Source organism: Jaculus jaculus, chromosome 22 (assembly GCF_020740685.1).
Source record: "Jaculus jaculus isolate mJacJac1 chromosome 22, mJacJac1.mat.Y.cur, whole genome shotgun sequence".
Taxonomy (NCBI): Eukaryota; Metazoa; Chordata; class Mammalia; order Rodentia; family Dipodidae; genus Jaculus; species Jaculus jaculus.
In genome coordinates this window covers 2,509,217-2,529,768 of record NC_059123.1, presented here as the reverse complement: position 1 = coordinate 2,529,768, position 20,552 = coordinate 2,509,217, and the positions used below count along the sequence as shown (strand labels likewise).

The 20,552-nt window shown below is 48.0% G+C and overlaps 1 pseudogene; it reads right to left on the bottom strand.

Moving 5' to 3' along the window:
• LOC101610842 overlaps window positions 1–19,431 on the bottom strand; it is a 112,336-nt pseudogene extending 92,905 nt beyond the window's left edge.
• Window positions 19,432–20,552: the final 1,121 nt, after the last annotated feature.

Here is a 20,552-nt window from a genome sequence, read left to right as displayed (position 1 = left end):
AGGTGCTCACCGGCCAAGTTTAATGGCCTGGGTTCAATTCCCCAGTACCCACGTAAAGCCAGATGCATGAAGTGGCACATGCACCTGGAGTTCGTTTGCAGCAGCTAGAGGCCCTGATGTGACCATACGCCTCTTTCTCTGTGCTTGAAAATAAATAAATAAATAATTTTTTTTTTTAAAAAAAGAAAAGGAAACTGAGACACAGAGAAGTCAATCAGTTTATGCGAGACTGAACTGAGCTGGTGCCATGTGCAGTGGTCAGAGTTCGGCCAGGTAGTGTGGATCACATGGATGCACATGTGCTTCTGACTGTTTGTACAAAAATACCAGAGAAGGGCTGGAGAGATGGCTCAGCAGTTAAAGCATTTGCTTGCAAAGCCAAAGGATCCAGGTTTGATTCCCTAGGACCCACGTAACTAGATGCACAAAGTGGCACATGCATCTGGAGTTTTCAGTGGCTGGATGCCCTGCCATGCCCATTCTCTCTCTCTCTGTCGCTATCTGTCCCTCTCTCTCTCTTTCTCAAATAAATAAACAATTAAAAGTAAAAATATTTTAAAAAGCCAGGCATGGTGGCATGTGCCTTTAATACCAGCCCTTGGGAGGCAGAGGTAGGAGGATCGCCATGAGTTCGAGGCCTCCTTGAGACTACATGGTGAATTCCAGGTCAGACTGGGCTACAGTGACACCCTACTTCGAAAAACCAAAAACAGATCTTTTTGGTAAATACTGAAAGAATTTTTTTTTTGTGTGTGTGTATATGGTATGTACATTTGTAAGTGTGTAGGTACATGTGTGTATGGGTATGTATGCATGTGTACGTGTGCATGTGTACAGGCCCGGGATTGGTGGCAGGTGTCTTCCTTAGTCATGGTCCTCTTTACCTCACGGACACAGGGCCTCTCTCACAGCCCAGCTCATATCGCTAGCCAGCTCACTCTGTGGAGTCCCGTGTCCGCCTCCCTGGTGCCTGGATCGCAATCAGCTGCCATGTCGTCTGCTTGCCATTTGTGTGAGCTCTGAGGAGCTGAGCTCAGGTCCTTGTACTTGTGTGACGAGCACTTCAGCAAGTGAGCCGCCACCAAGTCTGAGAGAGAGAGAGCGAGAGAGAGAGAGAGAGAGGGAGAGGGAGGGGGGACTGAAGAGGAGAGGAGAGGAAGGGAAAGGAGACGGGAGAATGAGATTTTAAGGGTAGCATCTTTGACACATGGACTTGGGGACTATGTCACTCCACACCTGTCCCCATTCAGAAGCAATGTGGCGGGGGGGGGGGCGCTGCCCAAATCACTGTCCTGCATGAGCACATGCTCCCATTGAGGGACGCCGGCTGCCTGGTTGTGTTTCCTAAGGGCGGTTATTCGAAAGTCCTGTCATTTTATCGTCCGCTTCCTGTAGATTTCACCCTAGAGCACATCTCTGCAGTGTCTCTCCCAGACACTCCTCTGCTTTGCAAGAGGAGGAACACTGGACTCTCTCTCTCCTCCACACTAAAAGGCCTTTGTCCGAAACCACACATGTCGATTTTAAACAGAAAATAATATGAAAGCACAGAGCTTCCTTTATGAGCCTCCGCGTTCCCGCGTCCCTGGATTTATGATGTGCTGTGTGCTTCCCGCCTGCACAGTGCCGCCTTCCCACATTTGAAGGAGAAATGACCAAGAGATTTGTGCAGGAGTCAATTTATTCCGTCTTGAGCCGGGTGAGGGTTCCAAGTTCACCACAGCATGGAAAATATAAATGCTGTAAGCACCATGCTTCCTTCGCAGGCGAGCAGACACCAGCTCACGCCAAAGCGGACCTGTGTCCTTACGACAGTCCTCTGCTCAAGACCACTGGGCTTTTCGGAATCGAGGGACAGAACCTAACCGGGTTTCCTGTCTCTGGTAGTTGGTTCCACGGTGGTGAGGAAGTCCCTTGTGTCTCTTTCAAGATACTTTCAGGATCAACATTGAGTAGAGGGTTTTCTGTCCTTGGTCCCCAGGCGGGATCATGAGCGAAGTGGAGCAGTCCGTCAGGTGGATTTCCACCTTGCGCGAAATGTGACTGGGGACAGGGACAGGTAGATAGCTTGGCTGCTGAAGCGCTTGTCAGGTTAGTGTGAGGACCCACGTTTGGTCATCAGAGCCCGTGTCAAGAAGCTGAGAGTGGCCGGGCGTGGTGGTGCACGCCTTTCATCCCAGCACTCGGGAGGCAGAGGTAGGAGGATTGCTGTGAGTTCAAGGCCATCCTGAGACTACAGAGAGAATTCCAGGTCAGCCTGAGCTAGAGTGAGACCCTACCTCACAAAACCAAAAACATTAAAAAAAAAATACAACACCCCAAACCCAAGAAGCTGAGAGTGGCTGTGGGAGCCGATGGCCCCAGCACTGGGAAAGCAGAGACGGGCTTACTGTCCAGCCACTCTAGCATACTTGGTGAGTTCTAGGCCAGTGAACGACCCTATCTCACGAGAAGGTAGGCATTGTTCCCACAACACATCCAAGAATGTCCTTTGGTCTCTGTGTGTACACACACACTTGCATGCGTACACTTGCACACATGTGCGCGCTCACTCACGTGAACATGCATGCGTACATACATGTACAAAAACTAAATTGGTGACGTTCAGTCATTTTCCTAAAGGCACAGGTCATTCTGTGTAAGGAAATGAAGCGGCGGTTCTGGGAGCCGAAGCTCAGAGCTGCTGGTTGGCTGGGGGCAGAGGGATCGCTCTCTAGGTGGACGGGGTACCTCGGTCTTGTTGCCTCTTCCTTCCATGTGTGCCGTGAACTTCTGCTTGCTTCCCTCATGTCAGGAACTCTCCAGCCCAGTGGACTTGTCTCTTCAGTGGTCAGAGGAGGCCATCACAGGTCTGGTTGGGCATTAGTGGACAAATCAGTGTTCATTACCGAGTTGGCAAGGGGCTTAGCCAGCTCTTCTTTAATGTCCACAGTCAGGGAATCCCTCCACCATGAAGCAACATGATTTCTTTATTTTTACTTCATTTTTTTTTTGTTTTTTCGAGGTAGGGTCTTTAGCCCAGACTGACCTAGAATTAACTCTGGAGTCTCAGGGTGTCCTCAAACTCATGACTGCCCTCCTACATCTGCCCTCAGAGTACTGGCATTAAAGGTGTGTGCCACCTTTCCTGGCTTATTTATTTATTTGTTTTTGGTTTTGAGGTAAGGTCTCACTCTAGCCCAGGCTGAGCTGGAATTCACTATGTAGTCTCAGGGTGGCCTTGAGCTCACGGTGATCCTCCTACCTCTGCCTCCCAAGTGCCGGGATGAAAGGTGTGCGCCACCACACCCCGCAAAAATAATTTTGAATGGAAACTTTAATATATGAACATACTGAAAATTGGTTGTATTTCCACTTAGTTACACTCTTTTTGTCCTCAGCCCCCATTCCACTGAGGGCCCTCCTCAGTGGGGGTTACAGGTAATCACTGTAGGGTCATGAATGCACCTATTGGCTCCTTTGGGGAGGACAGTGCCCCATAGTACGCCTTCTCACCAGGTGCCTCTTACATTGTTTCTGTCCCATCTTCTGCAGTGTTCTCTGGGCTTTGGAGGGCACGTTATGTTTCCTTTTAGTGTTGAGCTCTCAGCAGCCTCTTATTATCTGTTTTCTTAAAAAAATTTTTTTTGTTCATTTTTATTTATTTATTTGAGAGTGACAGAGAGAGAAAGAGGCAGATAGAGAGAGTGAGTGAGAATGGGCGCGCCAGGGCTTCTAGCCACTGCAAACGAACTCCAGACGTATGCGCCCCCTTGTGCATCTGGCTAACGTGGGTCCTGGGGAACTGAGCCTCGAACCGGGGTCCTTAGGCTTCACAGGAGAGCGCTTAACCGCTAAGCCATCTCTCCAGCCCTTATTATCTGTTTTGATGAGACTCCTCAGCGTCTACCACCGTCTCCCTGGAGAAGGTTCTCTGGCTAGCAGTGGGAGCAGCACTCTTATTTAAGCTACCACTTCCTCTGTGAGGTTTCCTGGGCCCTGAAAGATATGACCGAGACGACTGGTCAACTTCTAAGCACTTGGCGCTCTCTTCTGTCCTTTTGATGGGTCATGGGTCCCCCTGGCGTCTGCCACCATCGGTGGGTAGAACTCCATTGTGTGAGTGTAGCACATCTTCACTATCCATTCCTCAGTTGAGTGGCATCTGGGCTGATTCCATTTCCAGACTGGGACCTGTGGTGAGCAGCCTTACCCAGCAACTTTATTTTGAATGATTTTATGAGTATCTATTAATTGTACAAAGTAATGGGCTTCACTGTGACATATTGTCTGTGCACACAATGTTCTTTGACCAGTCTAACTCCCTCATTACCATCTCTCATTCCCCTTACCACCTCTTGCTGCTCCCCACCCTCTTCCCCTCTTAAGTTTAGGTATTGTTTTATTTTTTAAATTAATTAATTAACTAATTTATTAAGCGATTTGTGACAGACATTGTGGTAGTTTGAATGGATGGCCCCCAATATATTCAGTGTTTTATTAGCCCGTAGTTTGGATCTGCAGCCAACTGGCTGGAGGCAGAGTCATTGGGTGGATCTTAGGGTCCAGCCCTAAAGTGTGGTGGTGGGTTTGAGATTTAAATCTAAAGATATGCAAAGTGTGCTGTACTGTGTGGCTTATGGCTTTTGGTTTGTCCTTCTCTCTGTGTGTTTGGTCCTATGAAAGCAGGCCAGCTTCTTCTGCCATTATGGAACTTCCCCTGGATCTGTAAGCTTCAATAAATCCCTTCCTCCATAACTGTACCTGGTTTGGCAGTTCATCTCAGCGAACCTGATGCTGTCTGCTGCAGAACTTGGTACCAGGAGTGGGCTGAGATGAACCTGACCATGTGGATGTTAGTCTATTGGAACCTTTGTTTTGGAGGAATGGGCATGGACTTGGTGCTTGCAACTGAAGATATCTTCTGGAGTGGTAAGCCAAGTTTTATGGACTATTCTGATGAGAGTTTGAGAATGCTAAGTGCAGACAGTATTGAACTTCGAGGCTTGGCTTATGAGCTTTCTAAGGGGAAGGAAAGACTGCAGAGGACTTTGTTGGAACTGGGATACTGGCATAAGGGCTGGCTGCATTCTGCTGCCCAGGCCAAGAGAGTTTGGTCAAGGTTAAATTTGTAATGGACTGATGTGCTTGGCTAAAGATAATTGGACTGAGAGATTTAAGATTTTTAAGCTGGAAAACCTCATGCAAGTTAAAATTATAGGCACTGAGACTGGTTTTAGGTTACTGAACCTGCTATTGTCAAACACATTAGCAATCTTAAGGAAGATGGCCCGACTCCTTTATATTAAAACAATGGAAAAGATACCTGAAGAAGGACTATCATAGAAATGCAAACTCTTTTGAAGAGTTGACTGGAGAAGGAACCTGCTTTTCAAGGTTATGATTTATTTCACCCCTGAATTAAGAAGATGGCTGTGTCCTGCACATCTGGTATTGGTTTCAGAAGCATGAAAAATGCGACAAGTGGTCGCGAATTGCACATGGTTCCAGGAGCCACTGCTGAGATGTGGCAAGAGGCAGGGCCTGATGCCCTGATCGGCTGTGTGATAGTTAAGGTGTTGTCAACTTGATCTGTTTAGTAATCCACAGGCTGCTTCTAGGAAGGATCAACTAAAGGAGGAGGGCTTTCTCCCAGGGTGAGCCCTTCCCCCAGAGTGGGCAGCCCCGCTCAGAGAGGGACTTGATATAAGGAAGCTCTGGGTAGAAGAGTTCCCTTTTCCTTCCTTCCTTCCACTTGGCTGCCGGAGCTGCTCCCTACCTTCTAGCGTGGATTGAAGACCAGTGCGGACTAAAGACCAGCATCAACTGAAGACCCACGTGGATCGAAACCCAGCGGCTCCTCAGGAAGCCTCCAGGCTTTCCGGCACCATCTGCAGTGCCGGGTCGGGATTGCTGAGGCATCTGGCCACGTGGACTGAGCAGCTACCAGGTTCGGTGATTCTCAGGCCTGCAACTGCTATTGGACTACTGTAAGCTAATCCAATAAATTCCCTTTATAAAATAATTCATTCTAGTAATTCTGTTCCTCTAGAGAACCCTGACTAATACAGGCTGAAAGAGCCTTTGGAAGATGGACTGTGGTTTCCATGAAGACCTGAAGATGTTTTAGATATACAGGACTATGCAAGGGCTACCATAGGGTGCACTGTTGGCCTAGGAGAGAAGTGTTCCCTGGCTACTCGGCCCAGCTGGAGGTGCAAAAATGGAAAATCTGGAGACTATCTCTGGTTATATTGAACTTGAACTGCAGAAGTTTGATGATTGCTTGATGGTGGTTGAGTTTGCATTGTTTTCTCCTTGCTATGCATTTACCAGTTGAAAATGTTTACTCTGTGTCTTTATATGTTGGAAGTGTTTAACTTGTTTGATTTTATAGGACTTACTGTCTTAAATTGGTCAAGACTGTGGGGACCTTTGAAATTGAACTGAGTACAATTTACAATGTGTGATGGTTTTGAATCTATTGGGGGCCAGGGGTGGAATGTGGTAGTTTGAATAGATGGCCCTCAATATATTCAGCGTTTTATTATCTTGTACTTTGGATCTGCAGCCAACTGGCTAGAGATGGAGTCATTGGGTGGATCTCAGGGTCTAAGGCCCTAAGGTGTGGTGATGGGTTTGAGATTTCAATCTAAAGATATGGAAAGTGTGTTATGCTGCGTGCCTTATGGCTTTTGGCTTGGGCTTCTCTCTGTGTGTTTGGTCCTGTGAAGGCAGGCCAGGTTCTTCTGCCATTATGGAACTTCCTCTGGATCTGTAGGCTTCAATAAATCCCTTCCTCCATAACTGTGCCTGGTCTGGCAGTTCATCTCAGCGATCCTGAAGCTGTCTGCCACAGACATAGAGAGAAACACAGACAGAGGGCACACTAGGCCACTTGCCTGTGGATGAGCTCCAAACATAGGCACCACGCTGTACACCCGGCTTTATGTGGGTTCTGGGGAATTGAACCTAGGCTGGCAGGCTTTGCAAGCAAGCATCTTTAACTGCAGAGCCATCTCCCCAGCCCTATGTCTTTTTCAAAAAAGTAAATTCTACATACGACAAAAAAAAAAATTGCAAATGTTGACTTTCTGAGCCAGGCTTATTTTGTTTAACATGATGATATCTAGTATCATTCTTTTTTTTTATACAAATGATATAACTTCATTCTTCTCTGTGGCCAAATAATATTAATTGTGAACACACACACACACACCACATTTGCTTTATTCATTTTACTCATCCAGCAATGGGCAGGCAGACAGATTCATAACTTGGCTTGGTGAACAGTGTTGCAGAAAACATGGGTTTGCAGGTGTCCCTATTTTATGATTCTTCCTCTCCCTTTAGGTGCATATCCAGGAGTGGTGTACCTGGAACCACAGAGTTCTCTCTTTTGTTTACTGAGAATCGCTGTGCTGATTTTCACAATGTCTGGATCAAGGGGCAGCCCCACTAAGGCCATGTTAACATTGCTGTTTGCCTGCATCCACACAGCTTCTCTTGACTTTTGTTTTCTTGATAGTAGCTAGGATTAGAGATCTGAGCCACCATCAAAGGATGAGGATAGTGGTTTTGATTCACATTACATGTGTTGAAACCTTTTCATGTACATGTTAGCTATTGTCAATTTTTTTTTAGAGCTATCTACTCAGTTCCTCTGTCTTTTGTTTTTTTTTTGAGGCAAACCCAACAGACTCCCCCTTTTTTTAATGAGACAGAGAGAGAGAGAGAGAGAAAAAAATCGACACACCAAGGTCTCCAGCCACTGCAATCAAACTCTAGATGAGTGTGCCACCTTGTGTGCATGTGTGACCTTGCGTGCTTACATCACCTTGTGCATCTGGCTTATATAGGATCTGGCAAGTCGAACATGGGTCCTTAGGCTTCGCACGCAAGCACCTTAACCACTCAGCCATGTCTCTAGCCCTCTTTGACCATTTTTGATGGGGTTAATTTTTGTTTTGTTGTTTAATGCTTTTGAAAAATATTTTATTTATTTATTTGAGAGAGACAGAGAGAGAGAGAGAGAGGGAGAGAGAGGAAGAGGCAGATAGAGAGAGAGAAAGAATGGGCATGCGGGTATGCTAGGGCCTCCAGCCACTGCATATGAACTCCAGATTCATGTGCCCCCTTGTACATCTGGCTTACGTGGGTCCTAGGGAATCAAACTGGGGTCCTTAGGCTTGCAGCAAATGCCTTAGCCACAAGCCACTTCCCCAGCCCTTGTTTCATGTTTTGAATTCATTCTATATTCTGGACATTAATCCCCTGTTGGATGATGCCTGGCAGAGGTTTCCTTCTATGCTGTGGGCCATCTCTTCATTCTGATAATTCTTTTCCTTTCTGTGCAACAATTTTTAAAAAAACTTTATTTTTGGGCTGGAGAGATGGCTTAGCGGTTAAACGCTTGCCTGTGAAGCCTAAGGACCGCGGTTCGAGGCTCGGTTCCCCAGGTCCCACGTTAGCCAGATGCACAAGGGGGCGCACGCATCTGGAGTTCGTTTGCAGAGGCTGGAAACCCTGGCGCGCCCATTCTCAATCTCTCCCTCTTTCTCTCTGTGTCTGTCGCTCTCAAATAAATAAATAAATAAAATTAAAAAAAAAACAAAACAAAAACAAAAACTTTATTTTTATTTATTTATTTGAGAGAGAAAGAGAGAGAGAGAGAGAGAGAGAGAGAGAGAGAGGAAGGCAGAGAAAGGGAGAGAGAGAGAATGGGTGTGCCAGGGCCTCTAGCCACTGCAAACGAACTCCAGATGCATGTGCCCTCTTGTGTATCTGGCTTATGTGGGTCCTGGAGAGTCGAACCAGGATCCTTTGGCTTTGCAGGCAAACACCTTAACTGCTAAGCCATCTCTCCAGCCCCCATTTTTTTTTTTAAATATAGTGTAAGTTTTCTGAATGATTGGAATCCTTCCCATTCAGACAGTTCTCCTTACCTTTGCCTGCATCTCAAAGCATTTTGCCTGATTTCCTCTAGTAGTTCTGAAGTTCCAGGCCTTGGGGCAAGGTCTTTGGTACATTTGGAGTTGATTTTTATGCAGGTTGAGAGATAAGGATCTAGCTTCAGTCTTCTTGAAATGCATATCCAATTTTTCCAGTACCATTTACTTAAAGACACTGTCTTTTCTCCAAACATAACTTTGGCATCTGTTGTAGTTACCTCCTCATTGCTGGGACAAAACACCAGACCAATAGTAGCTGATGGTAGGAAAGGACTTCATTTTTTACTTATAGTCTTGAGAGGAAGCTTCATTATGGTGGAGGAAAGATGGCGGAGCAGAGGCTGGACATCACCTCTGCCACAGCAGGTGGAAAACAGCAGCAGAAGAGCACACCTCCTCCAGCAAGGCTGCACCTCCCAAGTCACTGTCAGCTGGGGACCAAACATTCAAAACACATGGGTTTACGGGGTGACATCTGATTCAAACCAGCACAGCGTCATCATGAAGAATCAGATGTTTGTAGGTGAGTTTGTTTGTGGGAGCCCTATTCTATTTTGTTGGCACTGTGCTGTCTGTGGTACTTGGACTGGGCAAGATAATTTAAAATCAGGTTTTGTGACCTCTCTGGTGCTACTTGCTGTTATTGCTTAGGATTGATTTGACTATTTGGGGCTCTTTTGCTTCTATGTGAATTTGGGATTTTTTTTTTTTCTAGTTTTGTGTAAAGAATATCTTTGGAATTTTTAGTGTCTTGAGTTAGTGCCTTGTCCCTGATTTTAGGGAAACCCTTTTCTCAGTCCCCCCCCCCCCCAATTTGGTATCATGTTGCTATAGAATTGTCTTATACAGACTTTATTATGTTGGGGTTTGATTCTTCTGTTTCTAGCATCTTCTAGGCGTTTTTCATAAAGGGATGTTGAATTTTATCAAGGGCTTTTCCTACATTTATTGCAAGGATCATGTAATACTTGTCATGGATTCTGAGGGCAGGATATCGTCTGTCTTCATGGATTCGCTGTGTAATATCAGCAATTCCTTTAATCTAAAAATAGTCATTTTGTTGGTTCCTGATGTGGATTCTGCTTCTCCTACCTCATTCCCCCCACCCAACCCCGTATTCCTGGAGCCCAGGAGGTGCTTTCTCACCAGAAGCTCATTCACCTCCCAACCCCGTATTCCTGGAGCCAGGGGGTGCTCCTCACCAGAAGCTCATCCCCCCACCACCCCCCCAGCCCCGTATTCCTGGAGCCAGGGGGTGCTTTCTCACCAGAAGCTCATCCCCCCCAACCCCGTATTCCTGGAGCCAGGAGGTGCTCTCTCACCAGAAGCTCATCCCCCCCTGCCCCATATTCCTGGAGCCAGGGGGTGCTCTCTCACCAGAAGCTCATCCCCCCCAGCCCCGTATTCCTGGAGCCAGGAGGTGCTTTCTCACCAGAAGCTCATCCCCCCCCCCAGCCCCGTATTCCTGGAGCCAGGGGGTGCTTTCTCACCAGAAGCTCATCCCCCCCAACCCCGTATTCCTGGAGCCAGGAGGTGCTTTCTCACCAGAAGCTCATCCCCCCCAACCCTGTATTCCTGGAGCCAGGGGGTGCTCTCTCACCAGAAGCTCATCCCCCCCTGCCCCATATTCCTGGAGCCAGGAGGTGCTCTCTCACCAGAAGCTCATCCCCCCCTGCCCCATATTCCTGGAGCCAGGGGGTGCTTTCTCACCAGAAGCTCATCCCCCCCAACCCTGTATTCCTGGAGCCAGGAGGTGCTCTCTCACCAGAAGCTCATCCCCCCCTGCCCCATATTCCTGGAGCCAGGAGGTGCTTTCTCACCAGAAGCTCATCCCCCCCAACCCTGTATTCCTGGAGCCAGGAGGTGCTCTCTCACCAGAAGCTCATCCCCCCCTGCCCCATATTCCTGGAGCCAGGGGGTGCTCTCTCACCAGAAGCTCATCCCCCCCAGCCCCGTATTCCTGGAGCCAGGAGGTGCTTTCTCACCAGAAGCTCATTTCCCCCCCAGCCCCGTATTCCTGGAGCCAGGGGGTGCTCTCTCACCAGAAGCTCATTTCCCCCCCAGCCCCGTATTCCTGGAGCCAGGGGGTGCTCTCTCACCAGAAGCTCATCCCCCCCAGCCCCGTATTCCTGGAGCCAGGGGGTGCTCTCTCACCAGAAGCTCATCCCCCCCAGCCCCGTATTCCTGGAGCCAGGGGGTGTTTTCTCACCAGAAGCTCATCCCTCCCAGCCCCATATTCCTGAAGCCAGGAGGTGCTCTCTCACCAGAAGCTCATCCCCCCCAACCCCGTATTCCTGGAGCCAGGGGGTGCTCTCTCACCAGAAGCTCTCTGAGTTAGCACCCAGGGCCTACAGCACTCTTGCTCCAGCCTCACACTTGACCAAAAGCCCACTTTCCCCAAGTCTTCACTCACTGTTTTGAGGACGTAGCAACCTGTCACACCCTGTTCAATTCCCGTCTTTTCCCGCTTCCTATCTTTTCTGTTTCCTGTATCCTAGCCCGTACCTTATATCCTTCCCAACAGCTGTGGTACCTGCTCATACCAATTGCGTCTCATATGTTTACGACATATTTTCACATTAAAGTAAGAGCTCCTAGGTCAGAGAGCTTCATTCTTTTCACAGACGTTTATTAAGTTTCCAGATACGCTGCACACCGTTGGCTCTGTTGCGCGGAATGCCGGTGCCCGCCCCTTCCCAGGTGCGGCTCTTTCTTGACGCCAGTGGTCGCCACGCAAGCCCAGCCCGTGGGCCGAGAACGCTGTCTGTTGCTGGTCAGCGATATGCTCCTGTGTCACCTATGATTTCGTGTCATCAATTGCGTCTTTGAAAACGTCAAGCACCCAGGTTAAGTGAAAGCATCAGTGACTATGTGACAAGGGAGTGAGGAAGATTGTTTAGGGTTGTGGGATGTGCGATGGGCGAGGCGTGGGCTCTGAGGAAACATGGGAGGCATGATTCCAGTAGGCTCCATCCCCAGAGCTTATGCCTGGCTTCTCTAAGGTGGAACTTCCTTTAAGAGGAAGAAAAAGATGGCCAGAGACTTTTCCTACAAGACTTCAAAGTCTGGGCGGGAGTTGGGGGTTGGGGGGATCAGGTTCTCTAAATATCCCTCCCAGACTCTTTTTTCCTAGATCGCAAAGAAAATCCAGGGTCACTTTCAGGCTGCTCCGCTCAGGTATGCTAAGAAAGGTCGTATTATTGGGTTCAAGTACACTGACTTTCCTAAACACTTTCACCCATAAGTCCTCCACTTGGCGAGTGGGCATCAAGTCAAGGCAATAAAGGACCCAGGTCTCCAAGCCAGAGATGTGGACTCAGGACCAGCAGGGCCTTGGGCAGCCTCAGAGCGGAGCTCAGGGCCAGATGAGGCACTTCTCTGGCCTACGCAGCGCCTGGAATCTGGCAGGCAGGATGGAACTGGAGCCAGGAGGTCGGCGAAGCCAGGAAACCGGGTTCATGAGGTGAAGGCAAAATGGAGTGACGAGAGGGGGTCACAGACAGACAGCAGAAGGGGTGTCTTGAAACCAGCGTCAGAGAATGGTCAAGAAGCCTCATGTGTGTCTCTGGCCCGGGCAAGATGCAGGCCAGGGCTTGCAGGCAAGAAAGGCTGGCACCACAGGATGGCTAGGGTAGGGAGAGGGCCAGAAAAACTTCTGGCATCCGGGCTCCCTCTGTGAGGAGGCCATGCACGCCTGCACTGCGCTCTTTCTAGAGCTTATGCAAATGGTTTGACCTGGAAACTCCGCAACAAACATGCCAGGAAGCCCGAAGGGAGGGTGTGTGATCTCTGTCATCCCTTCAGTAGCAGGATCACGGCCAAAGGAACCAATGCCTGCCATCTTCGAGGAGTCAGGGAGGGTTGGAGACACCAGGCAGGCACACATCACAGATTCTGCCACAACGAAAGCCTATGGTTGTAATTGTTTTCTTTTTCTTTTTGGTTTTTTGAGGTAGGGTCTCACTCTAGCCCAGGCTGTAGTATCTTTTAACTTTTATTTTATTTATGGTTTTTCCAGATAGGGTCTCGCTGTAGCTCAGGCTGACCTGGAATTCACTATGTCGTCACAGGGTGGCCCTGAACTCACAGCGATCCTCCTACCTCTGTCTCCCGAGTGCTGGGATTAAATGTGTGCGCCACCACGCCCAGCCCTATGGTTGTAATTTTTTAAAAATTAATGCTCATCTATTGATGTAATGGATGAATATGGCTTCCTTCCTCCCTGTCTCTTCGCCTGTGGTTGATTTTCCCTCACTTTGAAGCTGGGACTTGGCTCCATGGACGGAGCTTGCCAAGCGTTACCGTCTCACTTGCTGCTGGTTTGTGCCCCCATCTGAACTGCTGACCCTTCGGCAGCACTTTGGAGATGAATATTGATACCTGCACATCCTTCTGCTCTTACATAGTCCAGAGGTTGTAGAAAGTGAGTTCAGAAGTAAGACGGAAGACCAAACACAGTCACCATGCTGCTTGTCCCCGACCTTCTGGCTCTATACTCACTACGGCTTGCTGCGTGATGTGGTTGGGTACCGGAGACAGGTTAGATAAAGATGAGGGTGGTCGATACTTGATTGACGTTAATAAGTACTAGGCTGGGGCCACCACGGCATCGCCATAGGGAAGAACACAGGCCTTGAAGCCAAGAGACCTATTCTCACACCAGCTGTGACCACCACCCTGCATAATCCGACCCACCCCTAACTTTTTGGGCACTTAATTTCTTCATCTCTAACATAAAAATAATTGGGCTGGAAAGATAGCTTAGTGGTTAAGGAGTTTGCCTGCGAAGCCTAATGACCCATGTTCGACTCTTCAGGTCCCATGTAAGCCAGATGCACAAGCTGATGCAAGCACGCAAGGTCACACATGTAAACCAGGTGGCACGTGCATGTGGAGTTCGATTGCAGTGGCTGGAGGCCCTGAGATACTTATTTTCTCCCTCCATCCGCCCCCCCCCATAAAAAAATTACCAAAAAAAGAAAGAAAATAATATGTGTCAGACAGTGACAGATGTTCTGAGAAGTAAACTGACGAGGCTGCCCGTGTAAGATGTCGATACGAGGAATCGTGTGGTTGTGATGGAAGAGAGGTGCCCATCGAGTGGCAGGAGATCACCTGAATCCCTGCTGTGTGTTGGTTATTTGTGGGGTGCTAACTCGGGTCGTGTTTCCTCATCTCACACCATCTGCGGCAGAGGAGCGCGCCCCGTGTGAGGAGTGAGGGTCCAGACATTTAGGGAAATCCAGTACATTTCTCAGGTTCATATAGCAAGTGGAGAGCTGGGTCGGGTAAGTACAGGGAGGAGGATCAGCACACGTGGAAGGGTCAGTGTGAACTGGGCACTGTAGTGCCTGCCAGGTGACCCAGGGGACAGGGGACAGATGCTGCTGTCCACTGTACCGGAGGACACGGAGTTTCTTTGCGTTATGTGAATTGCATTCGGAAGGTCAGGCAGGATTCCACCTCCTATATGTATAGTCTTCTCTACTTCTTCTTTTTTTTTGAGGTAGGGTCTCACTCTATCTCAGGCTGACCTGAAATTCACTATGTAGTCTCGGGGTGGCCTCCAACTCATGGCGGTCCTCCTACCTCTGCCTCCCGACTGCTGGGGTTAAAGGCATGTGCCACCATGCCCGCCTTCTTCTCTTCTTCTTCTTCATTTTAAAAATATTTGTCCCTGGCGCGCCCATTCTCCCTCTCTCCCTCTCTCTGTCTTTCTCTCTGTGTCTGCCGCTCATTAAAAAAAAAAAAAAATTTGTATTATTTATTTGCAAGGAGAGAGAAGAGTGGGAATGCCAGGGCCCCCAGCCACTGCTGACGAACTCCAGATACATGTACCACCTTGTGCAGCTGGCTTTCATGGGTCTTGGGGAATCGAACTGGGGCCTGTAGACTTTGAAAGCAAGCTAAGTCATCTCTCCAGCCCAGCTTTCTCTTCTTGAAAAGAGAGAACTTAACTTAGGACTCTGGTTTATTCATGCTGAGATAAAAAGTTCGAGTCTTTTGCATTAAAACATTGACAAGGAGGATAGATTTTGACTTCTGGAAAGGCGAAATCCATGTCTCCATGGTGACTTAATCTGTTCTGCTTTCCCGCATAGTCTACTCGCACAGCTTGGTCTCCTGTGCTGGAGAGCAAACTCCACGCTCTGGGAGTCTGGCATCTGGCCTTGGAAAAGAGTGTCCCTTGGCTGGTGTGGCTCTGTGCTGATGTCTCACACCAGCCATGGCAGATAGCTTTTGCATTGGATTCTAAGAATGCCAGAGGAAACGCTTTTATCTTGTGAACCGAGAAAAAGGAGCTTAAATAACAGAGAGAGAAGGTAGGTAAGTTGAGGCATTTGGTCTGTTTCCTTCATTGCTACCAGGATGGTTCAATCCTGACTTAGCGTGTTACAGGGTCTTGGTATAGGCATGAAATACAAAATTCTCCACGGGTAAGCAGCGTGGCCTGGGTGGTAGTTTCCACTTATGTGTCTCACAGGGACAGTGGTGGGGACTTCTGGAGCTGGGGCAGGGGTCTCACCAGGCTTCCTTTCGTTGGCGGGAACACAGCAGTGGCTATAGGGCCTCAGCACCGCGTCAGGTAGTACTTAGCAGTGGGCGCGTCCCATGTGGACACACGTTCTAATGGGCAGGAGACGCCCTGAATACTCTCAGACTGAGGAAGTACGTACCATAATGCAGTAGCATCGGAGATGGTAATGCTCAGGGTGAAAACTAAAGCAGAAGATATGAGACAGGGAATTTTGGCAACAGAGAAGCATCTTACTGTATGAATTTTCCACATAAGAAAACTGAGGCCCAAAGGAATTCATCCCTCATGGCCACACTTCTGAGTGGGAGAGAGTCAGCTAGAAACCAGACCTTTGTGAATTAATTTCTTTCTCTTCCTTGCTTCCTTCAGCTTTTACTCAGGGTGGCCTTGAACCCACTGTGTAGCTAAATCTGGGCCTTGAACTCCTGATTCTCCCGCCTCCACTTCCCAAGTGCTGGGATCACAGGGGTGCTCCCTCAGCCCTGCCTTACTTGGCTGGGTGATGAAACAGGGAAAGACTGGAACGTGAAAGACGAGTTCCAATTCCATTCCATAAAAAGCTAATAAAAGTTTGCCATGAAGGAGGTCTGTGCACTCAGTGTTCTTCCTTCTGCTGGAAGCAGAGGTGGTTCTGAGATCTCCAGCCTTGGTGCTGAGGACGAGCTGGGATTTAAAATGATCAGAGCACTTTAAGGAGGCAATTTGTATTTCTGCTGAGAACCCACCTGGGAGCGCGTGTGAGGATCTGGATGCTCTCGCGGGGCAGGATTGTTCCCAGCCAACAGCCCACTTCTAGCATTGTGGAAATCATTTGATCTTTTTATTAAAGAAAGTTCTTTCACAAGTATTAATTTAAAAATTAATGTCAACACTTTCTGTCATTCCTTCCCTAAATGCTGAAAAAGAAAAAAAAAGTTTTAGAGTTTTTTAATAATCTTGGTAAATATTATTTGAACTTTATTTCAAGCCAAAACAAGTTTCATGGGGAAAAAAAAATCCTTTCTTCAGCCATGGGCAATAAATTTGACTTAGGAGGATCTGGAAGCAGGAAATGCAGCAAGCTAAATACTCAATGGACATTCATGCAGAGGGCACCATGATTTTCAGAGACATTGATTTCATTTCCCCCCCAAATAAGAAATGTTTTCAAGAAAATCCTTACTTCCTGGCCGCCATTTCTTTTTCTTCTCAGTGTGTATGAGGACAAACTATTCTGTCTTCTCTCTCCCCCACCGCCCTCTCTCATTTCAAGCCAGTGGTTAGAGAAAAAGCCACTAACTGGACACATTCTCCAGTGTTCTCATATTTGGTGGAAAGAAGAAAGAAATGGGATGCTAACGACTCTCTCTGAGTCCAAACGTCTCTCTCAAGCTCAAGGTGCCTTAAGGATTCAAGACAGCGTGTACACATATATGTGCATGCACATTCCTATTTGTAGAGGTGTGGGGGCATTAGTTAAGTTGTACTTTCTTTCCTTTCGATGGAAACTTCGACTTTTCATTTCTCCTCCCTGTTATTAGAAGACACAGCAAGGGCTCGAAGCAGAAGATATTCTAGATGGGTGTTTCCCACCAAAGAGCACATTTACTTTTTCTTATTTAGTAATTGCTTGAGCTGGTGGAGGGGAAGGGATGACAGAGAAACAAAACCAAGGAAAGAGGAGGAAGAGAGTGGAAAGATATAGGGAACAGTGGGTCAGGGGGTCCCAGAGGGATTTGAATTGGCTCAACAGTGAAGAATGGAGTCCGCAGGAAGTCTGGGTTAGTAATTCTCTCCACTTCTAGTGACCCAAGAGAGGACGGGCCAGCTGGTGAAACGAAATTGCTCAGTGGCATTGCTTGAACAAGAGGAAAACAAGGCACTGAGATCCCGTGTAGCAGAAGACAGCTCGGTGCCCAAAGCAGCATGGAGCGAGGGCTCAGCTGGCTCCAGTCTTCCCAGGCTTAATAAAGGGGGAGGAGGGTGGAGGAAAAGAGGAGATGGGCGAAGAGTTAACCAAAACCAAAGACATCTTTAGAAAGCCATATGGAAATTTACTTCTTTGTTGGTGAATTTATATATATATATCAAGAGTTTGGGATAAAGTATCTATCTATCTATCTATCTATCTATCTATCTATCTATCTATCTATCTCTATATCTATCTATCATCTATCTATCTATCTATCTATCTATCTCTATCTCTATATCTATCTATCTATCTATCTATCTATCTATCTATCTATCTATCATCTATCTCTATATCTATCTATCTATCTATCTATCTATCTATCTATCTATCTATCTATCTATCTATCTATGTCTCAAGGATTTGGGATGAAGCACCCTGAAGGAGTGGATAATACTGTCCCAAGAAGCCATAGGTTGTTACAGGAAAAATACCAGCGTCAGGGGTGGAAAATCTCCCAGTGAGTTGGGGTGCAGAAGGCCCCTGGGGCTACCCAGATATTGTTCAAGCGACTGTCAATGCTTTTGGCTGCCCCCCCCCCCAGAACTAGATGGTAAGACCCTATTGCTAAAGACAGCGCGTGGTTGGACTGCCGCTGAGAACTCAAGCTGGGACTGGCTGAGGACCGCTCCCTGCCCGCTAGCCATCACAGTGCTGGAAGGTGTCCTGCAGGATGGAGGGGACAGAATTCACCAACAGTCTTAACCAGCCATGGACCCTGTGAGCTACATCGCTGACCAGCCAGGTAAGACGTGTCCACCATGCAATAACGGCATGTGAGATATGGGGGGGGGGTAACAGATTGCTCTCCAGTTGGATCTGAGGGAATTAATGTCTGGTACTAGAAACCTAATGAAAAGCCTTTTGCTGGGAAGGTCGTGGGCCCTGGGAGGGGGAGGGAGAAGCCGGTACTGTTGTTTGGCTAAATGGATATGTTATGCCCGTCAAATTGCCCTCAGGGGATCTCTGTTGATGCCCGTGGACTAGTGCTGCTCCCAGCTGTGGTCAGAGAAGCTTCTCTTCACACGTGGCTCTGACTAGTGGGGTTCTCAAAACTCACCCAAGTGCTGAGAATAGGCGACGCACTCTCCAAGGCCCCAGGGGACATTGTGGAAGAGGGAGCATCAAACATGTTCTAGTCGCAGGCTGGGCGGGAGGGCTTTGAAGCACCGTCTCCCCAGATATAAAGTGGCCATTGCATTCATGGCCTCATGGGCGCTGTCATTAACTTGCACGAGACCTGCCTACTGTTGAGCCCGGTGGCGTTTTGCCATGAACGATGGAGGAGCGCAAAAGGAAGACACTGGAAAAAAAGAGGGATGAGCTGGAAAGAAGAAGGGATTCAGTGGAGGGGGCAGGAGGAGGGAGAGCAAAGGAGGTAATGGGAGAGGATGAGGATAAAACACATTACCGTATGTGCATGAAAATTGTCAATAAAATGTTAAGATGAAATGATTATGAAAGATTGCCTTGAGGAGCAAATGAAATTGTTTATTACATATCCATTCTTTTACTTGTAAGTATCAAGGGCGTACTGTAAAACACGGACAAGTCCTTACCGCTGAAGTGTGCACTGGATGTGTGCTCTAAAACGTGTGCAACATATGTGTGATACCGCACTGTATATTTACAATACGCAGAAGTATTTGATTCAGTTTTATTCTGTGAAGACTGTGCTACTCTGACGATGGAAGAATTTGATAAGGGCACATGCTGGCGGGTTACATGCAGCGCCACTTATTGCCTGCTAAACCTCCCTCTCCAGAACTCAGCCCGGTCCAGTTTCTCTCGTTAATTTAGAATTTCTAACAGTTGGTGCGTGTTTCCCAATACGCCTCACCTGACGAGGAGGAGCAGGAGCACTTGCAGGTGACCAAAGGTGGAGGCTGCTTCAGCTCGCGTAGAACGAACGCGTTCACGCCGAGACAGCGGCCCTGCTGGACCCGTTGCGTGAGGCCACTGTAGAGGCCGTCCTTAGTGCAAGAGACACAAAGCCTGATTTCAGAGAAGGTCATGGCTAGTGTGTGGACGAAAGGCACCTTAATTTGTCCTTGCTTGAAAATTTCAGACTTTCTAGAGAAGGATCTGGATTCTCTCCCCATCTTTGCTTTTCTAGTTTTGTTCAGTTATCTTACAAGGTGAGCAGCCGAGGCTGGAGGCTGTGGGAATGCATTCTGTTGGGTGTCGGGCTATGAAGGTGGGATGAACTTCAGCTGTATTGGTTATTCTTGTTGCTGCAGCCAAAGAGCTGACAAGAAGGAGCTTAAGGAAGGAAAAGATTGATTTTGGCTTACAGTTCCAGGAGGTAATTTCCATTATGGTGCCATGGCATGGTTGCAGATGCTGCGAGCCGGCTGGACACATTACATCCGCTGTCAGAAAGCAGGGAGTGGACAGGAATTGGGGCCTGGCTCCAGACCCGCTCCCAACGACCCCCTTCATCCAGGGAGGCACCGATTTCTAAAGTTTCCACAACTTTCCCACGCAGCCACCAGCAGGAAGTCAAGTGTCCAAACACATGGGGGACATTTCACATTAAAACTAGACGTCAGGCAAACAGTAATTTAGAAGCTGTCAATGCCACGAGTCCCACTTTCGGGGTGCGGCCCCGGGTCCTGGGCAGGTAGTGCCGGTTGTTGCGGGGGTGACGCGGTGAGAAGGAGATTCGATGCTGACATATGTGGAGACTTGTTGAAGGCAAAGCAGATTTGTAACTTGTTTTCCTTCCGTGAAGGAGCACGAAAGCTGTAATTAGAAGTCTTAGCAAAACGACGGGTGTTGTGGCACACGTCTTTAATCCCAGCACTCAGGAGGCAGGGGTAGGATTGCTGTGAGTTCGAGGCCATCCTGAGACTACATAGTGCATTCCAGGTCAGCCTGGGCTTGGGCTAGAGTGAGACCCTATCTTGGGAAAAAAAAAAAAAAAAGAGAGAAATTTAGCAAAGTGGTGGCCAAGATAAGTTCTTGTAATCATCCCATTTCTTTTTTTTTCAAAGAATTTTTTTTTTATTAACAACTTCCATGATTGTGATTATAAAAAGTATCCCATGGTAATGCCCTCCCTCCCCTCACTTTCCCCTTTGAAACTGCATTCTCCATCATATCCCCTCCCCCTCTCAGTCAGCCTCTCTTTTAT